The following is an 8,805-nucleotide window of genomic DNA, read 5'->3' as shown; positions in this document are numbered from 1 at the left end:
TCATAGTTTCATAGTTTCCAAGTATCAAGAATCATAGTATTAGATTCACAAAGTATCAAAAGTATCACATATCACCTAGTATAGGGGCTAAAGGTGACAATTAGCTAAAAGTCTAGGGACGCAGGCGTTACACGTATCGGTAACGATATTATAGCTTTTGATTGATGTATAACAAGTGTCAATAATTTTTGGGTCATATTATGACTTTAGTTTTTAGGTTTTCTCTTCCGGTTACTATAGCGAGTGCCGACACCATAATGAACCAAACCAATATTGACTGAATTCCTACCACAATGCGCGTGCTTATTTACTAGTTATTTTACAAAGTGTAAGTAATATTAAAATATTTTTTTTTATTTTTTGGTGCATCCCAAGAGCATGATTACACTCAAGAGCCTTTGAGGCATAGTTCATATGGGTATCCAGAGGGTGCTACACAAAGTTCATTAAGGAACCATAATGATTTTGTGTGTTAGATTAGTCCATACGTGAACTACCAAGTGTCTGGTGAACCAAGTCCGTTCATAATCAAGATATTGACGCAAAAAAAAAATGATCACGGACTGTGATGAAAATGTGGGTTACACCAGTCTATTTGTGAACTACCAAGTCCTAGTGAACCAAGTCTATTCATGACCCAAGATACTGACGGACAAGCTTTTTTTTGCCAACCTTTTAAACACACAGGGTTAAGATTTCATGGGGTTGAACCAATATATTGTCGGATAAAGTTCTTTCGCCAACCCTACAAGTGCGTCGTGCTAGAATTCATGGGGTTGAATCAAGATCAAACATCACAATTGATACACGAATATATTGATCTAGTTCCAAAAATCTTCGATGCGTATGTTGCATGCATACATAACGTGTTAGGTGATGAAAATTGTGGGTTTCGGGCGACAGCTTCTGCTCTCGGGTACGGTGAAGATGAATGGTTATTTATCCGGAGATCATTGATGGAAGGGCTACTACAGTTTAGAAATAAGCACACTAAGGCCTTCTGTGCCTGATTCAAAAATGTGTTTACGTCCTTGGCTGGGTCAGGGTCGGGGGTGCACCGCATAAACACTGGATGAGTATGCCAGAGGCAGGATTCTTGATTGCGAACAAGTTTAATATAATCGTTCATTTTTTATCTAAAGAAAATAGAAACAGTTCGACTTGTTTTTCTCTTTGGAGAGGCCCTCACCAATTCCTTAAAAAATTATATTTAAATCGCATACGTGAATGGTGACCATTTTATAATGGTAGAATTGCAAGGAGAATACCCAATTGGCAACAAAAACAACATGTGAAAATTAATGAGAGAAACTGATGCAGTTGGCTAGGAGAATATATTTGAATCACGTCAAAATATGTATAATTCTTGGATAGCACAGCCTGCTACATATTCTGTTATAGATTAAACTCGGTATGTAAACTGTTAAATGATAATAATTTTGTAAGAAGGTACGTATTTTTATATAGATTCTACTATAAATATAATTTAATTTGATAAATAATAACAACTAAAATCTAATAATAAATAATAAATTATTACTAATAATACTAATAGTAATAACAACCAATAAAAAAGTGCATACATTATTTATGAATTAGTTAGTAAAAGTAAATAATAAATATTAATTAAAAGATTAGAAAAAGACAAAATAGACTAAAAACAAAACAAAAGTTATAGATTGATGTGATGTTTTTATAGAGTTATAATTAATAAAAATTGGGGTATATTTAGACTAACCTTTTTTTCTCACACCCTTAAGATAATCAATCCTATATTCCAGAGTAGCCTTATCGTACCCCACCTTATACTCTATAGACTGTAGCATATTACTCTCTGCGTCAATCTACTTAAGATGCTTATACACCATCCTTTGAATCCCCTAATAACATAGAAATTTAGCATACAATTGTCAATCAATCTCTTAATGGAGTCTCTCAATAGTATACTTAATTTAGCATACAATTGTCAATCAATCTCTCAATAGTATACTTCCAGTACCCAGTCATCCGCTTCCTCAAATCAAAAGCCTTTTCAAGCAGGCTAGGAGGATATCCTCTTAGGTGGTACACCCTAATGTTTTCTCCTCTTAGGATTCCCTTCTGGGATAACAAACTTAACCATCTTCATCTCTTTAACTTTCGTGTGATACTTCTTTGTATGTGTAGATAAAACTTTTTTCAAGGTTAAGAAGCTCCTCCAGTTTTTTTCTAAAGTCCTAGTTTTTTTTTTTCTAAAGTTCTTATCCAAATCTTCAATCCACATTTTACCAACATTTGTAAGTATGGATTCAATTGCTGATATTCCTTTTAATGATCCATTAGGACCATAATAACAACCAACTCTACATAATTCAAAATGTCTGAAACACATTTCTCCAAAGTATCAGCTGCATAAGAAAATATTTTATCCAAAAGTGCTTTGCCGACTGTAGGTGGAACATAATCTGACGAGTCTGGCGTGTATCTATCATCCACGAGGCTTATTTCATCATACAAAGCGGTTGTTTTGTGTCTTGTTCTAAATCCATCATATTTTTTCTAAAAAGTGCAAATCTGCATCCCAAATCAAAAGCAGGATGCATATCATGTTTATGTTGGCACTCTGCATAGTCTCTTACTAGAAAGAGTTTGGTGAGTGAGGCAGGTGCCTAGGCTACAATCGTTGAGACTGTTGACATCACATCGATGACAGAAGTAAACTTTTGTCGAGCCCGTTCAATCTGATTTTCGGACATTCTAAGATCTGAATCAATTCTGATAATAATTCCAGACGGAGGGCTAAAGATCACGGATAACTGAATAAGAACAATGTGTTTCGAAATTTCTTCAAAGCCTACATACTCTTTACCCACCCTAGATAATATCATAGATTGTTTGTTAGCACTTTTTTTTTTCTAAATCATCTTGGATGAAAAAGAAGCCAAAACAGTTAGGGCTATCTTTACGGGTGGGATGGCCGATTAATAGAGACGTTAACTGAGATGTCATATAATCCAACGACGAACCCAAATATGTGAATACTCGAAGAGTTCGTGTACCTTGGCGGTCGAATCCACATATAATATCCTTCAATAGACATGTTTCCATGTTAGATAAACAAGATAGCAAGTTTAGAAAGACACATTGAAATGATGGCAATAAAGAGCAATCGATAATATTCCAAGATGTTAAGAACAAAGATGGAAAATGGATAACACAAGTTGGAAAATTCGAAATGATGGCAATAAAGAGCAATCGAACCAGAAGGACATTGATCAATCGACTTGTCCAAACACGGAGCCACCGGATTGCATTCTTTGCAGAAAGCCTCAACTTCCTCTTGAGTGAGGCGAGAATAACTAACTGACAGATCTTTCCTAGCACCCATGAAAGATGATCGAAGGGAAACAGAGAGAAAAATGAAAAAAGAAACTAACCTGGATTAAAGAAAGGAAGAAATGGATGAAACTTGGAGAGAAATGTGAAGAGTTGGGCTTTTTGTGATAAAGAAAAACTAAAATGAAGTCTGGAAGTTATTATTATTGCCTAGGGTATTAAAAACCGCCGCCTGTAAAACTACCATCAATCACATCAACTGTCATTTCGAAATTTAAATCCAAAAGCTCAACCGCCCAGTATCCTTTCAAGCCTTGAAGCCTTTAAGCAATAAAAGTATTCTACAAAAGTCAGAAGCATTTGAGCTTACACCCCAAATACCTCTGACTTGGGGGGCTGATGACGTGGGTAGCTCAAAGCTTAGTAAACTGATTAGAGTATAAAATAGCTTAAAAGGTTGAAGGCCAAAAGGGTTCGTAAATAATCAACTGTCGTGAACAACAAAAGGAACGAAACAATGTCCGGTCACATCACACTTTACGTGTGGACTCTCCTACCCAGCCGCAACAGGAGGATGTGGGAGAGTGCACTCTATTACCCGCAGGTCCAGAGCCTTTAACCTACCAAAAAGGCCAAGCCCTCCACTGCAGTCATGGATCACTAGTCAAAGGTTTCTCTTTATAGATAACCCTTTCCTCTATAAATGACAGCTCCTTGTCATTCAACCAAGACACTCCTGATCTCACTTCTCACCTTTAGAACTTGCTTCTTGCATGTTTTATTCTTCACTCGCAACAATACAATCTCACTAAGCACAAGTATTCTGGGTTGAATATTCTTCAATCCAGAATTTAAAATAACAATAACAAAGTTATCCAACTCCACGTACTACAAACGTGGGGAGACCCCACGACCTGCGTTAGGCTAATCGAAACCTTGAACCATTTTACCCCGGAGATATCGTTACTATTCTCGGTCTTGTATTTGTTGTAGCAACAATAGGTATCCTAGTTCTAATGGGTGTACACTTACACTATCTGTTGTGGAAAGGGTTGACTTGTGAAATGAAATACACATACATACTTAAACATACATGTTTAATGTTTATGAACACACTCACGGAGAGCCCTTCACGCCCCTATAATGCCCTCTTGGGGCGGTGTGTTATGTCGGATAACTCCCAAACTCCTCCTACTCTAGCAGGGGATTTCGTGCCTAACACTTAGACATAAAAGAATCCATGAAAATAAGACACTTGAGCTTGATGTTATTCTCCATAACTGACTACCAGTACCATTATCACACCATATCGGTACTCACCTTACATATACGGTACGATATTCGGTTTTGAATTTAGCTCATGTTCGATATCCGTATTATGTGGTAGAGTACTTATTCTTGACTTTTAACGGTACCATACCATACCGATGTACTAACCGGTATTTGGTTTTTATTTTAGTTAAATTTTAGTATCGATAATATTGTGTACTGATTTTTGTGAGCTACAAATCTTTATTTGTAAAGATTTAAACAATCAAACTCTACATTTACCTATCGTTTTCTATGTTCATTGTTGAAACTCACCAACATTCAAAATGTAGGCAAGTTTATGTTCTTCTGGAACTATTTTGTAAAATACTATGTTATACAAAGATGTCAAACAAGAAAAAAAAATGCAAGGTCAAAAATTAAGAAACTCAAAACTTGAATTATGAGGGTATGCCGGTTACATCACCTAGGTTTAATATCTGTTTATAGTTCATACACTTGTAACTAGTGTATAAGGCTCTCCACAAATTATAGCTAGAGTGTAATCTCATTTATAAATTAATTATGTTATATGGAATGGTTTTCACGTTAATATATAAACGTTCCTTGTTGAACGTTGGATCCATGCTACTGTTCATATCACTTACCATTTATGGTTAAAAAGTCTTACCAATTAGGTTACAAATCTTTTGAATCGAATACTAAACCGAACCGAACTGAATCAAAACCATTGAGAAACCATACCTAGTTACTCGGTTTTCAGTTTTAAGAAAGTCAGTTCGGTTAACTGAGGTATCTGAATTCATATATTTAGCCAGTTAAAAAACCGAGGACCCCGAATCGATGAATACCCTCCTTGTTAAAAATTGAGTTTTCAGTTTGAAAATGAAACCGAACTGAATCAAAACCATTGAGAAACCATACCTAGTTACTCGGTTCTCAGTTTTAAGAAAGTCAGTTCAGTTAACTGAGGTATCTGAATTCATATATTTAGCCAGTTAAAAAACCGAGGACCCCGAATCGATGAATACCCTCCTTGTTAAAAATTGAGTTTTCAGTTTGAAAATGAAACCGAACCGAATTCAAATTCTGTTTTCGGTTTTGAATATATTGAAAATTCAGTTTAATTGCCATTTCGACCAAAAAATTATAAGCCAAGGAAACCGGATTACCACTCGACATTAAAATGCATGTGTTAGTTCTTATTGGACAAATTCTAATATATTTTATCAAAACCTGTAAAGTGACATCCAAGCGCATCTAGTGTAGTGGTATCATAGTACCCTCCCACGGTACTGACCGGGGTTCGATTCCCCGGATGCGCAGTTTTATTTTTACTAATTTAAGCTAAGCAGATTCGAAAGATGCAATTGTCGTTTTCTTAGGATGAATGTTCACACTTCCAATCTATACTACATATTGAATTTTTAACCCAGACACATCATCCTGATTAAGTGATATAGTTTGTTATATAGTTTTTTAAATTAATTGTTAGTTCTACAACCCCCTCCTCATGGCCTTGTTATGTGTACAAAATTTTGACTACTGAAGAAACACCAAACTAATTAAGTGGTTTGTGCCTGGATAATTAAGGTTAATCTTCTTTCGTCTCGTCTAATCAACAATGAAGATTCTGCAAAACTAACAACACACCGTAAGCTCGTTACAAGGAGGAGAATATGGGGGTTCTCCTTGTAACCACCCTCCGGCGTAAGAATAAGTATCGGTTTTGAGGATAATAGTGTGTGTATAAAGTGAGAGAGCAAGAGAGCAATCCTTGAACCTGGAGATGAAGTCCTCTATTTATAGCCGATGTGATTTGTGAAGGAGATGGGCTGATGGGCCTTGGGATATTTGCGAGAGGGTAGTTGGCGCACATTGAATGGATCAATGTGTCTTGACAGTTGTCCTTGTTGTCTGGTCTGTCAACAGCGGTTGAGTGGAGATCCTGGGACAGTGGTCGGCGCAAGCTGATTGGTGCCACGTATGTGTCCTTGTGTACTTCTTGTCCCCTGCACGATTGTTCATCGTGCAACATGATCCGATACAGCCTGTTGAGCGCCTATTGGCCCACTGTACTGCCACTTGTACCTTTTGTACTTGTCTGATGTTGCCCTGCGCTCCTACTCTTCGCACGACATAGATACATGGTGCAAGGTCAAGGAAGCCAGGTCTTTTGTCAAAGGAACTAAGTGTCGGAAATGGTTTCATCTTTCTCTTGACCCCTCGCGAGACCTTGGAAACATCTATACAGTCGGCGCATGGTCGAGGGGCTTGTTATTTCGGATTGTCTTAGGTATGGTCTCGCGCGCGACGTGAGGTTGTCTCACTTGGTCGGCGCATGATTTGGGACCATACCCCTTCAAGTCCCCCCAGTCCAGTGCTACTTCCATGCGCGAGGCAAAATGGTTGGAGCTCTGGACTAGAAATAAAAGTTAAGTGTCTGCGCTTTAATCATGTGTTTAAAGAAATCAACAAGTGTGCTAGAAAAGCTGGCGCGCATGTGTTTGTATAAGACTTAAGCGACACATCTATTTAGCTTACCTGTGAAGTTATCTTATGCATTTGCGCGGGAAAGTTCTTGAAATTTGAAAAGAACAAACTCTGACGGGTTGGTGGCGAATGCGACGTTTGATGTGACCGCTGACACAGTAGCAGGCATGGCGTCACTGTGTCAGTCACGTCGTTTCGTCTTGTATCAGGCGAGTGAGGCACACGCACGCGTGGCAACCGTCACACCGCCTTTGCCGCCCGACGCGTCGTTCTCCTATTGGACACGCGCCCCATTTGTCCGGCGCGGTTACCCATCGGATTAAATGCGATGGGTATAAATAGGTGAAGAATCGAAGCAGATACCACTTTTCCATCGAATTCTCTCTCGTTTATCTTTTGAATCTTCAAACCTTCAAACTGTTCTTGAAAATCTTCAAGTATTCATCGAGATTTCCAGGAATCATCAAGAACTCTACATCTTTTTTCCCAAATTTCTTCACAACCTTTATTATTCCAAAGTGTCTGATCGTGAAAAAGACGTAGAGGTCGAGGAAGTTGGTGGTGGTATGCCACCACTGAAGTGGGAGGAGGCCTCATTCGAACAAGTGGTTCGAGGCCATCAATTCTCCGCCGAGTAGGATGCTCGGTATCCGGCCAAGGGCCAGACCACCGCTGATGCACCACCGGGGTATATCAGCTTGTTTTCGGATTTCTTTGGTGAAGGTAACTTCTAGTTACCTGCCACCAATTTCTTCGTCGTGCTTCTATCATACTACCATTTTCGTGTGTCCAAACTCAGCCCGTTGGGCATGGTTAGGATACGACATTTTGAGTTTTGCTTGCGCTCGCAGGGGGAGGAGCCTACTATAGAGAAGTTTCGCGCCTTCTACCGGCTGCAATCCAATCTCGGATTCTATTCTTTTGCCACTCGTGGGTGTAAGAGGTTGCTCATCAATCCTCCCAAGAGTTTCCATGATTGGAAGGGTAAATTCTTCTATATCCATGAAGAGGTTATTCCTGTTGCTATGGAGTTCCGTGACCCTGAGCCGATCCCCAAGGAGAATCTGAAAATACCAAAAGGCACGACATGGTACGAGAGGCTGAAATCTTTGCCTAATCAGGCGTTTGGTGAGCAAGTTTTGGTCGTTGCGTGTATGAGTGATAAATGGCCGACCACGAGCAGGAATGTCCCCATGCTTCTCGTAGATGGCCAAGGTAAGCCTTTTAAAATGTCATCTCTTTCCTTGTTATAAGGATGATGGATTATCACTAATGAGTCGGATTTCCTTGCATGTATTTCTGCAGAGTTGAGCTTTATCACTGGGCGTTTGTTTCGCATGCTGAGGTTATGGGCGTGAGGGCCTTGTGTGAGGGTGAAGATCTTTGGTACGACCAGATTCAGGGTAACTTCATGTACCCACCAGCTGGAGCTTTTGCTACACCCCCTGTAGCGACTGGAGGTGCGCATATAATGAACCCATGTCGGGCTATAACTCCTGCCGGGGAAGATGTTGTCTTGCTTTCCAGCGGAGAGTCTATTGCCTCTACAGATCATGGGTTAAACACTCCCACGTATACGTTTGCAGGTAGCTTGCGCAATCTCAGGGTTGATCCCGAAGAAAAGAAGCCGAAGAGGCAAAGTAAGAAGAAAAAGGTTATTGTTGCTGAAGGGTGCACCCTGTCAAGGTTGAAGCGAGTGCTGCTGGTTCGGGTGCCGCTTCGCGCAAA

At 39.3% G+C, this 8,805-nt stretch overlaps 1 non-coding gene across 1 annotated transcript; it reads left to right on the top strand.

Moving 5' to 3' along the window:
• The first annotated feature begins 5,838 nt into the window (after positions 1 to 5,838).
• Positions 5,839 to 5,909, top strand: TRNAG-CCC. Its single transcript has one exon. It is a non-coding gene; the product is annotated as a tRNA-Gly (tRNA).
• Positions 5,910 to 8,805: the final 2,896 nt, after the last annotated feature.

The sequence above is a fragment of the Helianthus annuus genome, chromosome 11 (genome assembly GCF_002127325.2).
Source record: "Helianthus annuus cultivar XRQ/B chromosome 11, HanXRQr2.0-SUNRISE, whole genome shotgun sequence".
Taxonomy (NCBI): Eukaryota; Viridiplantae; Streptophyta; class Magnoliopsida; order Asterales; family Asteraceae; genus Helianthus; species Helianthus annuus.
Note: the sequence above shows the minus strand (reverse complement) of the source record. Positions and strands in the feature narration are given on the sequence as shown.